This window comes from Mytilus californianus, unplaced genomic scaffold (assembly GCF_021869535.1).
Source record: "Mytilus californianus isolate M0D057914Y unplaced genomic scaffold, xbMytCali1.0.p SCAF_28, whole genome shotgun sequence".
Lineage (NCBI taxonomy): Eukaryota > Metazoa > Mollusca > Bivalvia > Mytilida > Mytilidae > Mytilus > Mytilus californianus.
This window is the reverse complement of record NW_026262677.1, coordinates 543,493-562,050: the sequence shown is the minus strand read 5'-3', so window position 1 is coordinate 562,050 and position 18,558 is coordinate 543,493. Positions and strand designations below refer to the sequence as shown.

At 32.3% G+C, this 18,558-nt stretch overlaps 1 long non-coding RNA gene across 1 annotated transcript; it reads left to right on the top strand.

Moving 5' to 3' along the window:
• The first annotated feature begins 12,487 nt into the window (after positions 1-12,487).
• On the top strand, positions 12,488-17,517 carry LOC127732797 (uncharacterized). The gene is made up of 5 exons (XR_007996432.1): positions 12,488-12,587; positions 13,533-13,576; positions 14,406-14,442; positions 15,146-15,210; positions 17,419-17,517. It is a non-coding gene; the product is annotated as an uncharacterized LOC127732797 (long non-coding RNA).
• The last annotated feature ends 1,041 nt before the right edge of the window (positions 17,518-18,558 follow it).

Sequence of the window (18,558 nt, the reverse complement as noted above, 5' to 3'; positions counted from 1 at the left end):
GCTTCGTGAACTAAATTTGGCTTAAATTATGATAGCAAATGAACACTTCATTATAGTTTCTACCGATGACCTACTATCATGATTTTTATCCGACCCCACTTACGGACGCGTTGACATATAATGCATACAACTCAATAATAGCCAATCAGACGTTAAGATATCCTTCACTTCCCCCAGAAGCAGCCCGGAAGCAGCTGAGATGCAGCCATTTAATGTTATTTATAACCAATGAGATACCGTTAACAGATTAACCACATTCCAGACGTCCAGCCTCTGACTATTCAGACCGTATCACCATGGTGATACGGTAATTAAGGGATTTGTCCATATGCATAATTTTTATGTACAGATGTTTACCCTTTCCCGCTTTTCACTCTAGTAAAGGTGCAGCGTCAGTAACAATTGGCATGAATACTAAACAGATGTGCCTGTAACGATAACAAAAATACAAGAAGTCATTCAACCTCAGGTCACCGAAATGCAAGGAAAGCTACGTCAGATTACTTAATCTGTACATGCGTATATGAATCCGGAAAAAGTTTGTGGTCGAGTCTTGTTCTTGTCTAACTACTTCTTGACTTTTGGAAATAAATATATATATTTTTTTTCGTTTACAAAAGGTAAATAATTTGTTTATGTATATTATTTTTATATACAAATATATAAAGTGTAAATTATATATATAAACAAGATTTAAGTAACAAAATACAATGAAATACGAAATAAAAGGAAGCAGATGTTAAATGCATACAACAACGAGCTGCTTCAATTAGTTGACGATACTATTTATCATATTATAGCTAAAACAGTCAAGTTACAGAATTATTTATTTTAAACTAATTTTTCATGTTTTGATTTGCTATTAGAAATTTTCATTTTTGACAGAAATTTTGACACTTTTTACAAAATGAAGTGTCGACACTTTACCGTGTGTTTACTGGGTATCTTAACTACAATACTAGATTCGGTCGAATCGTCGTGTTTGAAAAAACGCAGAAAGACAAGCAATTTCAAAATTCAATGAATAAATCGTACTCATGTCTATTTCAAGAACTCTTTTCACTCAGAGGCGGATTTAAGGGAGGTAGCATCACCACCACCATCTTGAGATGCTTCATATACTGTTGAATCCACACTTTTTACCTATTCAACTCCAAACTTTTCTAGTCTAGGTAGGGGGCACCCCCCCCCCCCTCTCCCCCCCTCCTCCCCCTTTTTTAAATCCTGGGTCTGCATCTCTTACTATATTATCTATTTGGTAACATATTCAGTCTTTAACAAAAATTTGTTTACTGGTAAAACATTAACTGGCAAACGATGCAGATTCATGGTTAAAAGGTCTCCAAAATGATAAAGTGAAGGGAGACAAACAATCTTATCTAAATATTCAAGATACATTCTTCCAACTGATTAGTTATAAGAGAATCAGTAAAAACAACAAAAACTTGCATATTCATATATTATTTTCTTTCGAAATTTTAATGTGTGTAAATGCAGTATTTGTGAACATCTTGTTTCTCTTTTTGTTATATTTTCATATGAATTTAAAGCATAAACTATGATGACATGTAAAACCTCGAAAAAATAGAACGACAAACGATCTGTAAGAAAAAAAAAACATTCCTTGACTTCTTTAATCTGTGGCTAACCATATCCTAACTAGTCGCATCGGTTTGGCGTAACGATAAATCTGATGTTTAGTGAGAAAATAGCACTGTCCAAGCATTAAAAAAACCGCAACAATCTTTGTAGAGGTCCTCATTGTTCCTTTTGATGGCATGTTGGAGTTTTTTTTTCTACTGCAGTCTAATATACTCGCATTTTCTAATGACAAACGAAATACTCGCAATTTCTTGCAGGAAAACAGTTTATAGAACCGAATGTGCCGTACATAATTTGCTTTCAAATTTGCATGTACATGACACATTTCCCACTGGACGTAAAACAAACAACAATAAATCATCAATCATATTATTAACTAATTAAGATATAAGAAAAGTAATATATCTATACTTTTTCATAATAAGGCTGCTTGATATATACATTTTTTTGGTACCTTTAATTTGCTTTTATCCCAATTCGGAAAAGAAAATCATAAAAAAGTACTCCTATGCACAATTCTTTGTCCTTCTTATCCGAATTCGGATAACGACCAAGACGACTTAATATTGAATATAGATATACTTATCCGAATTTGGATAAGGATCGTCATTGCATACTAAACTCTGTGAGGTAGGTCATGTATTCTTCTTATCCGAATTTGGATAAGAACAGTTATTAGTCCTTGGTAATGTGTATTATGTATTCTATCCAAATTCGGATAACATTAGTTTCTCTCCATTCAATTATTTATTCTTCTTGTCCAAACTAAGATAATTAAATAACTATTGCAATTTTAACACTTACTGTTTTATAAAAGAAAGAAATATGTCTAAATACCTTATTGTATTGAGTTTATCTTAAAAAACAAAGTGTTGCCTACCAAAATTCTTATTTCAGAAATCTCGCTTATCCGAAACACATATGAACTTGAGCATATGGAAATGCTCAAAAGCAATTGGAAGCTGTTGAACTTAGTGCTTCTTTCAACAAAATGTAATAGCAGATTATCTGTCAAAAAATGTGTTTCCGAGCGGATGATTTTTTAAATTGCAGACTGTAGTACTTTCATACAATAACATCAAGTGTTATAAATCGATAACAGAAGCAGTCCTAGGAATAAGAAAGATGGATATAACGGCTGAATGTCATTTTCTAATTATGACGCACAGTAATCTACTTTTTTTTTTTTTTTTTTTAATTTATGCAACTACTGAGTTGACGAGAATTCAAATTCAAGACGATCTTGTTTAGTTCGGTTGTTCATTAATGATTTACCTAATTGCCTGAAATAGGAAATATGTCACTTCCTTTCTCCATATATTTGCAAAATCACGGAAATTATTTTACTTTTATCATGACATTTATCATATAAATACTAACATGATGATATATATTTTGTTTTGGATTTTAGGCTATGTTTACAGTGATAAATGTTACAATAGTTCAAGGTAAACTTAATATTTTGTTTTCTTGTCTATGATATATTAGAGTGGCCATTGTTGGAGTTGCCCATAGAACAAGACAATCCTTATATAGCGCTAAATTTTCTGGTGCTTTGTATCGATCTAATGAGTTAAGCCCTTTATAATAAACGCACCATAGACACCAGGCTTATAATTTTGTGCACTAGAAGCGCGTTTCGTCTACAAAAAACTCATTAGCGAAGTTGACAAGCAACTGATTTTTATAGATTGTCCATGGTTATGGGAGGGTTGGCGAGCCCGCAAACATGTTTGACCTGGTCACATTCTGTATGTACGTATCCCAAGCCAGGAGCCTGTGATTCAGTGGTTCTTGCTGTGTATGATATTTGTTTTTCGTTTATTGTTTTGTACATAAATCTCTGTGTTAGGTTTCTAGTTTGAAGTGTTTTACATCTGTCATTTCGCGGTCTTAATAGCGTGCTATGTGGTACGTGTTTTGCTCATTGTTGCTTTACGACATTTGGTTTCTGGTGGAGAGTTGTCCCATGGTAATCATACCACATCTTTATTTTATGTTTTCAATGGAGAACTACTTATTTTTCTTTTTTAACTTTTTTGTGTACTTCAAATGTTGAAACAGTTAACCCCAATACTGAAGTTGATAGTTGTAATCAAATTGTAAATCAATTGTGTGTGTGCCAACGGGAAAACAAAGAACTGTTTAATTTAAGGAATGGTAAACTGTAAGTTTGGGAGATACATTGTTTTCAATGTCAGATCAAACTTAATTATTTTTAATAAAATACATTTCGACAACCATTCATGATGACACTGAACAGTAGAAAGTTACCCTTCCAGAGCACCTGCAATAATCCCTGGTTTTTGGTGCTGTGAGTCTTTAGTTTTCTTTGTTGTGTTATGTGTACTGTTTATCTTTTCGTTTTTTGCCATGTCATTGTCAGTTTGTTTTTTGCCATGTCATTGTCAATTTGTTTTCGATTTATGAGTTCGAATATCCCTTTGGTATCTTTCGTCTCTCTTTGTTATCTCGTAGTTTTGAAGTGAATATACAACGATGACACATAATAGGGGATGAATATATCAACACAACAAAAACTTGTCCTGGATTTGTAATAGGAATTATATAGAATTAATAAAGTTCCTTTCGTTGATAAATCATAAATTCGCCTAATTTGTTACAAACAATCATTTATTTTCGACAGCAACGGTGTAACTGAGTCGTGGTTTTGTTGTAATAACCACGAGGATAGGAATGGCATATGTACAGGTATGTTTCTATATTATTTCTGTGATAATCTGTAAAGTCAACATTAAAAAAAAACAATAATGAAAAAAAATAATGAATAAATGATAAGACATTCAATATCTTATACAGAATATTAGAAACATAAAAAAATGAGTTCTCAACATTAAAGAGGTTGATCAACAAACGTTAATTTGAATATCTGTAGCGGTGAAAAATTAAAACAAGTAACTATATGCTTAATAGTTTGATTTAAATAATGTAAAATGAAATCTCAAATTTTGAGAGCAATTCTTCAACTAGATTTTAATGTCCAATTTAACGCAATATTTATGGCAGCACGTGCTTCCTATGACAACGTCATATCAATGCATAAGACAAAAAAAAAAATAAAAAAAAAAAAAAACGAAAAAATTGATTTGACTCATAATTTATGGTTGTAAAATACAACTTTTGAAGATTTGTTATAGCGTTAATAATAAATCGTGCTCAAATTTTCGGATGAAACGTTTCCGCTAAACTTTAATGAACAAAGTGATATATTTTATATGGAATGTGGAATTGGTTATGTTTCAAAAGACGGGTTCCCATGCAAGCCATGTTTACTTGGAAGATATGGGAAAAAATGCGGAAATACTTGTAGCTGTCAACACAACGAGAGGTACAATATTCGTATCATACTGTTATAGAATATGATATTTTGTATATTAACTTTCGGTATCAGCAATGATATCAAGCGAGACCGTCAAATGTAGATAGTTGTTCTAATTAAATTCCTCGCTTGCATTTTTTTTATAAATTGACGCTTATGAACAATAAAAATTTTACGTCGATGCATTCTTCAAAACAATGTTTGACGTCATTACAAAATAGTTGCGAGTAGCACGTCATTTTCGGAGAAAAAAAAATGACACACTGACAACGCCATGACATGGCAAAAAATTAAAACGACCAAAAGGCAAACAACAATAAGCAAAACAAGACAGAACGCTAAAACTAAACAACACAAACTATACCAAAAACCCGGGGTGCTCCGGAAGGGTGAACAGATCCTGTTCCACATGTGACCTCCGTCATGTTGCTTCTGTAAGTCCAAACTCATGATAAGTCAAATTCGGCGATGTTACACACGGGAAGAAGAGGACGGGTATATGATTCCGATAATCGGAACACCTTCGACGTCATCTGTGAATCATGGCACAAAAAAAAAAGATTTTATATGGTATATTTGTTGTGAACACCATCGTCTTATTTTAGCTGCCTATCTGATCATATTTACCTATTTCACCGCCGCGTAGTGTAGTTCGTGAGAACAACGTCTAATGACAGAATTTGAACAAAGAAATGCATGTTCTATATATAGTTTTTTGCGATTGGTAGTCTCTTTGACTATGTACACTTTTCTCTATTGTATTCATATCTACGCTCGATATTTAGAAAAACGTTTTAAAATGATTTATTTTCTTAAAGATGTGATATTGTGTATGGATGCATTGAGGGGACAACAGTTATTTCAGGTAACACTTGATTTGCAACGAACGAATATTCATTTTTACAACATTCCTCATAGGAAAAAAAAAATAAGATAACCCCTAATAATTTTGCCAACAATAAATGCTAATTATGAAAATTGTGGTCAGGAAATCAAATGCAGGAAATTGGTTTAATTAAATTGTGTCTTTCCTCACATTCAAAAATAAAATTCTGGTACAAGGACGGAAGCTCATTGTTTTGTTAACATGCCGTACCACGATGTGCATTCTCAATTTGATTTCATAATTTCGATGAAATAGAATGTATGTTCTGTTGTTTCAACCACTCCACACAAAACAGCACTTATTTGTATCTTTCACTTTTATTTGAAGAAAATTCGATGAATTAGTCTGTATTGAAATCACTGCAATTTTAAAGTTTGATATACAAGTAAATATTACCCTTTTCGAGATACTGATATTTCACACGTATTATACCCATATTTGTTGCTTATTATTTGGTCCATATGAATTATTTTTCCTTTCAATTGTAATGCCCACAACTAGAAAATTTCGATTTTCATCTTTGTTTCTTTATTTATTTCATATCAAAGTTATTTGCAAATAAAATGTCGATCATCGTTGATTAGAGGCAAAGGAATTAAAAATGCATTCTTCTTACCATTGGTTTATAATAAAGGATTATTCATCTTGCAGACAGTAAATACGACACAGTTTTAATTTCAAGCATTCGAAAAAATTTCTCCGATTCTCTTTTGAATTTTAACATTGACTGTTGTATAAGAAAACTTTTAATGTATCCAAAGTCAGTCAAATTATTCTTTTTCAGCTCACCTTTCCAAAGGAAATGTGACCTTTTGCCAACACTTGGCGTCCGTCGTCGTCCTTCGTCGTCCGTCCGGTGTAAACTATTTCAAACATCTTCTCCTCTGCAACTACTCAAACAATTCCAACCAAACTTAAGATGAATTATCCTGAGGAAATCTAAAATAAAATTTGTGTTTTATTTTCTGTTTCGTCAAAAAACATGGCCGCCATGGCTAAAAATAGAACATAGGGGTAAAATGCAGTTTTTGGCTTATATCACAAAAACTAAAGCATTTAGAGCAAATCTGACTGGGTAAAAATGTTACATTGTTGGGTTGCTGCCACTGAATTGATAATTTTAAGGAAATTTTGCAGTTTTTGGTTATTATCTTGAATATTATTATAGATAAAGACAAACTGTAAACAGCAAAAATATTCAGCAAAGTAAGATCTACAATTAAGTTTATATGACCAAATTGTCAATTGACCCCTTAAGGAATTATTGCCCTTTAAGGACAATTTTACGGAATTTGTTTTCTAACTTTAAAAAATCTTTTCCTCTGAAACTACTGAACCAAATTAAACCAAACTTATGCTGAATGATTCTTACGTTATCGAGAATGAAGTTTGTGTTTTATTTTCTGTTTCCTCAGAAAACATGGCCACCATGGCTAAAAATAGAACATAGAGTAAAATGCAGTTTATGATTTATATCTCAAAAACTAAAGCATTTAAAGCAAATCAGACAAGAAGTTAAAGTATTCATTAGGGCAAGGTCTACCTGCCCTGACATTATCATCCAAATCAGTATTAATATAGATAAAGATAAACTGTAAACAGCAAAAATGTTCAACAAAGTAAGATCTACAAATATTTTTTATATGACCAAAATCTTCTCCTTTGAAACTGCTGAATCAATTTCAGCCAAACTTGGGCTGAATGAGTTTCAGAGTATCTAGTATTTCCTTGTACGTCAAGAAACATAGCCACTATGGCTAAAATGGAAACATAGGGGTAAAATGCATTTTTTTGCTTTTGAAGAAAATATGATTGATACAAAGAACATTTAAATGGCATTTTTAAGCCACTCAATAATATATATTGAAAAGCAAAAACAATCATTGATGAAAGATTTAAGCAAAAAATTACAGGTGAGCGATTCAGGCTCTTGAGAGCCTCTTGTATTAATTTCAATCCTCTGATTCCACTTTGACTCATACAACTTCATACATAAAGGAATCTTGGTTATCATGGTAATACACTTTGCAACATAAGAATTGTAATAAATAAAACTAGAGGCTCCAAGGAGCCTGTGTCGCTCACCTGATATTTTTATTTACAATTGATGCATAAAATAATGCAACCGTTATACATTTGCTTTAGTTTCAGAGATATAAGTCAAAAACTGCATTTTCCCCATAAGTTCTATTTTTAGCCATGTCTGCCATGTTGGTTGGCAAGCAGGGTCATCGGACACATATTTTAAGCTAGATACCCTAGTGATGATTGTGGCCAAGTTTGGTTAAATTTGTCTTAGTTGTTTCAGGAGAGAAGATTTTTGTAAAAGATTACAAAAATTTACGAAAAATTGTTAAATTTGACTTTAAAGGGCAATAACTCCTTATGGGGTCAATTGACCATATTGGTCACTTGACTTATTTTTAGATCTTACTTTGCTGAACATTAATGCTGTTTACAGTTTATCTCTATCTATAATAATATTCAAGATAATTACAAAAAACTGTAAAATGTCCTTAAAATAACTTATTCAGGGGCAGCAACCCAACAACGGCTTGTCTGATTCGTCTGAAAATTTTAGGACAGATAGATCTTAACCTGATAAAAATGTTTACCCAGTGTCAAATTTGCTCTAAATGCTTTAGTTTCAGAGATATAAGCCAAAAACTGCATTTTATTCCTGTGTACTATTTTAGTCATGTCGGCCATCTTGATTGGTTGTTGGGGTCATCGGACACATTTTTAAAACTAGATACCCTAGTGATGATTGTGGCCAAGTTTGGTTTAATTTGATTGAGTAGTTTCAGAAGAAAAGATTTTTGTAAAAGATTAATAAAATTTACGAAAAATTGTTAAAAATTGACTATTAAAGGCAATAACTCCTTAAGGGGTCAATTGACCATTTTGATTATCTTACTTATTTGTAGATCTTACTTTGCTGAACATTATTGCTGATTGCAGTTTATCTCTATCTATAATAGTATTCAAGATAATAACCAAAAACTGCAAAATTTCCTTAAAATTACCAATTCAGTGGCAGCAACGCATCAACGGGTTGTCTGATTCATCTGAAAATTTTTAGGGCAGATAGATCTTAACCTTTACTTCTGTCAGATTTGCTCTAAATGCTTTAGTTTCAGAGATATAAACAAAAAACTGCATTTTACCCCTATGTTATATTTTTAGCCATGTCGGCCATCTTGGTTGGCAAGCGGAGTCATCAGACACATTTTTTAAACTAGATACCTTAGTGATGATTGTGGCTAAGTTTGGTTAAATTTGGCCTAGTTGTTTCAGAGAAGAAGATTTTTGTAAAAGTTAACGGACGACGACGACGGACGACGACGGACGACGGACGACAGACAACGGACGCCAAGTGATGAGAAAAGCTCACTTGGCCCTTTGGGCCAGGTGAGCTAAAAAGTAAAAGTAGCAAAAGTCGTGATTGTCATTTTTTAAGTTTTCTTTTTTGTACAACCAAAAACAAACTTTGGATTACCTATTTAGGAATAAAAAGGTTAGAGGGAGGAGCCCACAAGTTCAAACCCACTTAACTTTATTTCAACACTTAAATGGAACTAATTCAAACACATTATCTCCCCTTCATTGTAGGTTTGCAAAATATTTCCTTTAGTCAGTATAACAATTGCACAATTATTTTGTGACCTTTTGGTTTATATTGATTGTAATGAAATGTGTGAGTTTTGTTTTGTTCAATATTATGCAGCCCAGATTGTCATACTGAGGGGCTTTCTGTATTTTTTCTTATATTTTTTGTACAAATGAATAGGGCAAATACAAGTTTGCTTTATATTCTCTCCTAACCTCTTTTATTTACTATACATAGGTACTACATATATAAGATGTAGAGCAAACGAGGTTTCATTCATTAGACAAAAACTGTGAAAATACTGTAGAGTTAAGAGAATTATTGCTGCCTTTTGATTTCATTTTATATAAGTGTAATCAATCTAAATAGCTCGAGGTGTTACAAGTGCACTTTTCTTTTCTTTTTACTTCATATCAACTGTTTGTTTCTTAAATAGATGCATACATTTGTTTAATATTTGTTTGTAGCATTTTGAAGCTCATTTTCTCAGTCTTATTTTGAATATTATATAATCAAAGTAGTTTTTCCAAGTTGGTTTACATGTTCAAGGTTTTCTTGAATAGTCATTTAATTATAAATAAATACAGAAGGTACAGATGTCAGTTTGACAAAAAATTAAAGGACTGGCACTTTTTGCATGGCCCTTATGGTGATTATTTTTAATTGAAATCGACTTGAAACACTAAAAACAAGAATGTGTCCTTAGTACACAGATGCCCCACTCGCACTATCATTTTCTATGTTCAGTGGACCGTGAAATTGGGGTCAAAACTCTAATTAGAAAGATCATATCATAGGGAACATGTGTACTAAGTTTCAAGTTGATAGGACTTCAACCTCGGCAAAAACTACCTTGACCAAAAACTTTAACCTGACTTGACCAAAAACTTTAACCTGAAGCGGGACAGACGGACGGACGGATGGACGGACATACGAATGGACGAACGGACGCACAGACCGAAAAACACAATGCCCCTCTACTATCGTCGGTGGGGCATAAAAACTATAAAATGGAATAAGGACCAATAACTCATTAATACACAAGATATATACGCTAAATTGCATCGTGAACCCATTTTTGAATTTACTTTGAAGTTCGGTTTTTTTGTTATATTTTTTTAATTCGCTTCAATCAGAAATCACGTGTTTTTGCACGATGATCCTTATCATCTATTTTCGTTTCCAAATATCATTGCAGCTGAACATGATAATTTACATTTTTGTGTTCATTTTAGGCTCTGTGGAGAATGGGAAATGTTACAATAAATCAAGGTAATCTTAATATTGTGTCAGGGAAAAAGAGAATTAGTTAATAAGAGTTATTGAAAACTAAAATGATGAAGATAATGGATGGCTGCCTAACGTCCAGCGGCAAATCAATATGCATGTTCAGGACGAGAACATGTTAATGTTATATGAATATTAACCCTGCTTTGTACTAGACCAACACGCCTAGCCAGACTTGTAATGTGCTAGTTCACAGGGTAACAGTCCACAGGAAGACACTCCGAGTCGACCAGTCTTTGTTCTTACTCCTTAATGCCGTGTGCTTAATTACCTTAGCTGTATTTGGCAAAACTTTTAGGAATTTTTGGTCCTCAATGCTCTTCAACTTCGTACTTTATTTGGACTTTTAAATATTTTTTGATTCGAGCGTCACTGATGAGTCTTTTGTAAACGAAACGCGCGTCTGGCGTAAGTGTAAAATGTTAGTCCTGGTATCTATGATGAGTTTATTTAGCGAGGAAGCAGCAAATACCAATTCCAAAGTCTTTGGTTTGACCCGGTCAGGGTTCGCACCCCCGACCTCCTGCACTCGCTTGAAGCAAGTAACTAGTATTTGTTTCATTTCAGTTATGCATGATAACTTAATTTCTTCAAATTGCTTTTTCATTCTACAGCAATGGTGTAAATAAGGCATGGTTTTGTTGTAATAATCACGAGGAGAGGAATGACAAGTGTAAAGGTATGTTTAGTCTGTTGATATCTGTGAAAAAAAATCGCTGATAAAAATACTAAAGTAGGAATCTAACGGAATTTGATATCTCATACAGAAAATGAGAGACATTGATAGCTAGTGTTCCCCATCAAAGAGTTAGATTTACCTGATTTATTTGGGTTAACACACACACATTATAACCTTATGATAGAAACTGAGTTGTCAATTTGAAATTGCTTGCTTGATCGATACCAATTTAAGAATTCAACGAATTTAGTCAAATGAATCCCGAAAAAAACTCTTAAATGAAAAATGCCTCAGAAGAAACCCTACCCCACCCACACAAATCCCGACGTTTATGATAAAATGTCATACCTTTCAATCATATAATTACATCTGTTTCCATGAATCGGTCACAGGTTGCACTTCTGTAAATATGGACAATGTAATTTCCCATAGGAACTCCCTTTACGGCTAAAACTGTGCCACTTTTACTATGAAGTTTCGTAAAAAATTATATCCTAGAATGGAAAGTTGATATGCACTACTATGTTATTCAAAGGTCAAAATATAGGGCTGTGCGGCATATTTTCAACATTTATATGCCCCGAACTTCTAAGAGTTTAAACTTATACTAAAATTCTGTACTGCCCCTCCCTTCACTTTGGGTCTTCCTCAGAATTCAATTTTGCCGCTACCATGTGTATTTATACTGGTAACATTCCCAACTATGACATGAAACATAGAGATTATATCTGAGTCCAGTACGTAAACAAAAAACAAAATATCTATGAATATTATATATCTCCCCAAAAGAGGCGTGGTTTGTGAAACAGCTGTATTTACAAAGTGCAACCTTAACTGAGAACATGGTACAAGGCAAATTGGTGCTATCAGAAATACAAGAAAATACAACATGCATTTCAGATAAGATAATACGCTCTTAATGTTATAATGTCTTTAATATTAAATATAATAGTAAAATACGAAAAAGATTGCATTTATACTTAAGCTGTTATGTGAAAATGGATTTTCCGTTGTCGTATACAAGCTACAAATGTTTATTAACTAAGAAGAGGAACCTGGTATATTTTTTTATAGAATGTGAAATTGGTTATGTTTCGAAGGACGGATTCCCGTGCATTCCTTGTTCACCTGGAAGATGGGGCAAGAAATGCGTGGATACTTGTAGCTGTCAACATAACGAGAGGTATATCATCCGTGCCGCATGTCATTTTTTTCAAAACTATAATGCCGGGAAATTAGCTAAATATACCTGAATACCAAAATAATATATGGCATTCTGAACTTTTTAAATAAGGGTTCTTTCTTATTATTATTAAACATGATATTATGAATAATTCACTATTACTTTAGTCATGGCACTAAGTTTTAAAACTCTATGTTCAGCAGACATCAGTAGTTACCTCTATTCCAAACTTTCAGAATAATCTGTCAAAAAACTGTATTGAACTGTTTCGAAGCAGTAGTTCATGTTCACATTATACGGACTTCATTTACAGGAGCGTGCTCCTTACACACAAACTGCTCCAACAGATTCATGAGAAAGAACGACTTAAATCGACACTTTATAAGTTGTACAGTCGCCATCACGAATTGGTCTGTGTCTCAAATCAGTAGCGACATGTTTTGGCGGTCATAGCTCTTTAGATAATAGTTTTGTGGTCTGCTCTGTAAATTTGAGAAGGAATTCACGGTAACAAAACACCTGAGGGAATCGCATGAATAACAACAGGTTTGAGAACGGATCCTCAATAGTGTAAGCCTGTTATGTATGCACCATCCGCCATAAGAATCAACATTCACAAACTGTTCTAGGTTAGAGCAGTCAACAGTGTCAGGAGAGTAGACTTGTTCTTGAACAGTTCTCGTTAACAGAGCAAGTCAAATTGAAAGAGCGATTTCAATTTATGCCAACTATACTGTTATTGTATACCAATGATCTATTTTTTTTTGCACAGTTCAAAGGTTTGTGAAGTTGGTGTTTGATTTATGTCAAAACAAAGTGTTTTATTTATATAAATTACATAGCGAATGACGGAATGGGAACGAGAGAATGCATGCTATTTGTTTTGTTGTCGTTTGGTAGCATACTCGTTGATAACTTACAGTTATGGATTCACGACTCTTTCAGATGTGATAACGTGTATGGATGTGTTGAGGGGACAACTATGTCAGGTAATACTAGATTATTATTTGTTTTCACAAAATCCCTCCATTGTGGTCAAAAGGAAAGACGGACCCCTGACTTGAAACCAATTATAATACGGATAATAATAATAATAATGTCATTATCATTATTATCATTATCATTATCATTATCATTATCATTATTATTATTATTATCATTTTTATCATCATAATACTGTACATTCAAAACTTTCATTTTTGATTTCATTACTGTCAAAATTATTCTGTTTACTCATCAATAGGACTGACTATGTATTTCGTCGAGTTTAACGAGAAGAATCATTTTTTTTCTAAAGACTCACCAGCGACGCTTGATTAAAAAAGTTAAAAGCCAAATCAAGTACGAAGTTGAACAGCATTGACGATCTTAAATCCGAGAGTGTTTGCAAAATACAGCTAGGTGATCTATTCCTGGGGTTGTAAATTTCGAACAATTAAAAATTCAAAATGGCAATTGCAACGAATCGCCTTCAAATATAGACTAATGAATTTCTAGTAAAGAGGATGGTTGGAAAGATAAAAGAGGGATTACTAACTTACTGCATACAATTAGAAACAGAAAAAAAACCATAAAGGTATAAAAAAAATAATAGATTCAAATTTAGGATAATCTAGTTTGGTTAATTTTTTCATGATTTCATCCATTTGTAATGACGATGCATCTTATTGTGTTTGCTACATTTTCCCCGAAAAAGAGGATTTCGTGTAATTTCTTCTAACCTTATAATTTTAGAACAATGGCAATTATACACTTTATTATGACATTTTATCATTAAAATACTAAACATGATGATGTTAGCTTTTGCTTCGATTTTAGGCTCTGTTGAAAGTGACAAATGTTACAAAAATACAAGGTAATCTTAACACTGATTTATAATGTTTTATAGATTATCGAATATATAACATGTACACGGATAATGTATTAAAGATAAGAACATGAAGTATTATTGCCAATGAGACACCAGTCTTGTGCCCGATGTTACAAGTTGTAAAGTTTATATGATGATCCGGTCAAAATTACTTATTGGAGTTGAACAAGTTATAATCAAATTGTAAAATTAAAAAAACATGTTGACTTCAAACATAGTTAAATAGATATTTTGTTAAATAATTGTATTCAACGAATCTAAAAAGTAAAAAAAATGCATTATGACAATACGCTGTATCAAGTTTTATCTATGATTATGTTAATTTTGAACTTTATATAAACGATCAACATGGTGAATAAAATTCATAACACGACATAATGGTCGCTAAATATTATAAATTAAAATTGCATAACATAACACGACGGGTTTCACTTGTGCAACAGAACTAGCCCTTACGAAGCACCATAGTTCACTACCGGTTTTGAGTGGTTTTTGGGGTTCGTATTGCTCAGTCTTAATTTTTCAATGTTGTTTTTTTGTATACTGTTGTTTGTCTTTTGATCGTTTACTCGTTTTTTGCCATGGCAGTGTCAGGTCGTTTTCGACTTATGAGTTTTTATATAGCTTTGATATTTTCAGCTTCTCTTTGACTTAATAAGATTATAAAAAGATTTCTATGCTTTCACAGCAATGCAGGAACTAGATCTTGGTTTTGTTTTAATAATCACGAGGAGAAAAATGGGATTTGTGTTGGTATGTTATCTGGTATCTATGATGAGTTAAATTTGTTTATCATAGAATAATATAATGCAAAGAGGGGGTTCACGAGCTGTTGAAATAAGTAGTTTGTTTTTATCTCTTTTAAATATGGCTGAAAAACTTCTCATTTTTAGGAATATTCATTTTAAATGGCAAAATTTGTATCTTTAATTATATATGATTTGTTCTGAAACGTTCGATTGGTCCAATTTTTCCATAATTTATAACAGATTGTAACACATTAGATAAAGTTAACTAACCACAAACCCTGATCCCCAAAACATAGTTGTTTTCTAGGAAATCAATTTAAACCTTGGAATCTTTTGGTCACAGAACATTTGATTGTTAGTTTGCGGATTTTGTTTTCCTAAATCAATTTAAGTATAGTTATGCACACAATCTTCGTTATTTTTACTACATCTACTAAATGTACTTATTTTGAAGCCTATAAACTCTTATGAACACTTGTGTTTAATCTAGCATTTGTAATTTTCGAATTGATTAATTTAAAACCAAATTGTGGCCTATGTGATATTTTATGATAAGGTTGAAATTCAACGTCATATTTGGACATAAGTGAACCTTGTTCTTTGTAGCTGAAAATTTACTTTAAGCATCATATTTAGAAACAACGAAAAGCAGTATTCCACTTTGAAAAGTTACAACAAACAGAAATAGTTTAGTTTTAATACTTGCCTGAGCCGAAAAAGACAACCTTTTTTTTAGAAAAAAAAACTGCAACATTGAAAGTGGTCGCCTGATTCCGGCAAACAAGAATTAAATTTGAAAAGTTTCTAAAATGTATGTTGATGTTATCGATAAATCGAATATTGTTATTAGCTGAAATGCCTTGGTTCTTTCTGGTTTTGATCTGATGTTCAGTTAAATAGGTTTGTGGAAAGCTATTGTATTCCTGCTGACCTTCAAAATAAAACATTTATAAAAACTCATAACAGAACATAGTTTATAATTTATACGCCAGACGCGTGTTTCGTTGACATAATATAAATTAAATTCAAGTACCAATTCATATGGTTGGTAAGCTTGTTATAGTTAAAAAATTTAAATAACACATTACAAATTCCGTGCGTCCGAAGCGCTTTTCTGGATTTACCTTCATCAGAAACTCTCAAAGCCGACTACTTGAAAGCCAATGATGTATAAGAGAAGAAACAGTTAAAGAGCTATATGAACAAAAAAGACCTATAAAAATAGCCAAATCCATCTAAGGTCAACTTTGCTTGAGGGAGTTGAAACCTTAGTTTCTTATAATATCAAAATTGATTTACGGACAATTTTAGAAAGATTTGTTATAAAATAATAAATAATCAAAAAACTGCTACGTATCGGCAAAACTAACCACAAGGTGTGTTGAAATGTCGACGTTAACAGAAATCAAAGCAAATCATACAAGCCTTGTCGGAATATATACAGTAGATATATAATAAGGAGATGTGGTATGATTGCCCATGAGTTCAAACATTTTATATAACATATAACTAATGACATGTTTTTGTTTTTGCAAAAATCATATAGGATTAAATGCCTTTTTAAAGGAATTTATTGGTGTATAAACTCGACCAATTCACTCACAAACAAATAAAAGTCCGAAGGACTTTTATGATATGTTTGTGAGTGACTTGGTCCAGTTTATACAGCAATAAATTACTTTAAAAAGGCGTTTAATCCTTATAATTCTTTAAAATTGGAGATAAAGAATTGATTTTTCCACATTCGTAACCTCTGTCACACGTATATTGTATATTTGTGTTATTGAATTGGCCTGGTGCATGAATATATGTGTTGGTTAACGCAAAAATATGTACTCCGTGAAATTTGCTATCTGATAAAAAATAAACTACAAAAATAACTTGTTATCATTCAAATGAATGTTTTTATGTTTATTATTTAAATTAACGATTAGCGCGAAGTGAACATAAATATTTTTAACGTCGAGCCGGATTGTGTAATTATCGCCGCCATCTTGTTTACATTGGTAACAAAAAGTAGTTCGGTCAACGTCGTCTATCGAAAAATAAACAACGTCAAGATCCACTACCGGAAGCCCTCTCGACCAATCATATTAACGTATTCCCTAATATGCAAACCATATAAGAATTATTAATAATTAAATACCAAATAAGTAATGTTGTTTGATTTATCCATAATAACTTTGAAAAGGTAGTGCTTTATTTTGTGTAGAATGTGAAATTGGATATGTTTCAAAGGACGGATTACCGTGCATCCAATGCGTAGATGGAACATGGGGAAGAAAATGCGGATATCCATGTAACTGCCAAGATCACGAGAAGTATAATATACGTTGTTCATAATCTTTTTTTAGAATTACTTTGTCACTGGCTGTGTTAAAAAATACAAAATGACAAATATGATATAGAGCATATTAAACGAACAAGAAGTTTGTAAGAGTAGAGTTCTTTATATGTAGAATCATACCTTGTACGTCTATAACAAAAGTACGCGCGTTTTGTCAACAAAAGACTCGAATTTACACACCTCGACGATCAAATAATAAGGTAAATTGGAAGATCATTGAAAATCAAAGATTTCAAAACGATATGACAAATTTGACTAAGGCTATCTATGTTATGTAAGTAGATTCTTAGTATTTCAAAAAATGTTACCAATTTTGAAACAATAATTTTACACAGTCGAATCAATGATATTTTATGCCAACAAAAAAAGGCTAGCTACTGGGCTGTTGATATAGTCTGGGATGAAACGTCAACCAGTAGTCGCATTGACCTAGTGGTTGTAAAGGCATATATCCCAGGCTTTCAAATTTTAGAATTCATGCCCAACAACGAAAAGTAAACGCGAAATTGCATGTTTTCGATATTTTTATGTCTTTTAATGGAAGCTGTTTCGGTGATGTATACTTTACGCCTATGTAAATCTTGTTTCTTACAGATGTGATTTTGTGCGTGGATGTGTTGATGGGACAAGTTTTATGTCAGGTATCAAGATTGTTTTTTTTTCGATTATTATTTGTTGTCAAATTTCTCTCAAGATGTAAGTATTTGTACAAGTATCCATTGTTTAACAACAACAATCAGATAACAATAATACTTATCTTAGTTAGTTTATCGTATAGCAATTACATATTTCAGACAGAACGTTGTCTGAATTAGCGAGCAATAATATATAAAACTGCACTAGTTAAAAAAAAAGGCTTCAAATTGCGACTTCATTAATATTAAAAATAATAATTAAACAAGTTTTCAAGCTTGCTATATAGTAAAGGGATTATTGCATGAATATTGTAAATATTATTCAATTATAAAAATCATGTGCATCCAGCAGTTCGTGCAACATAGATAT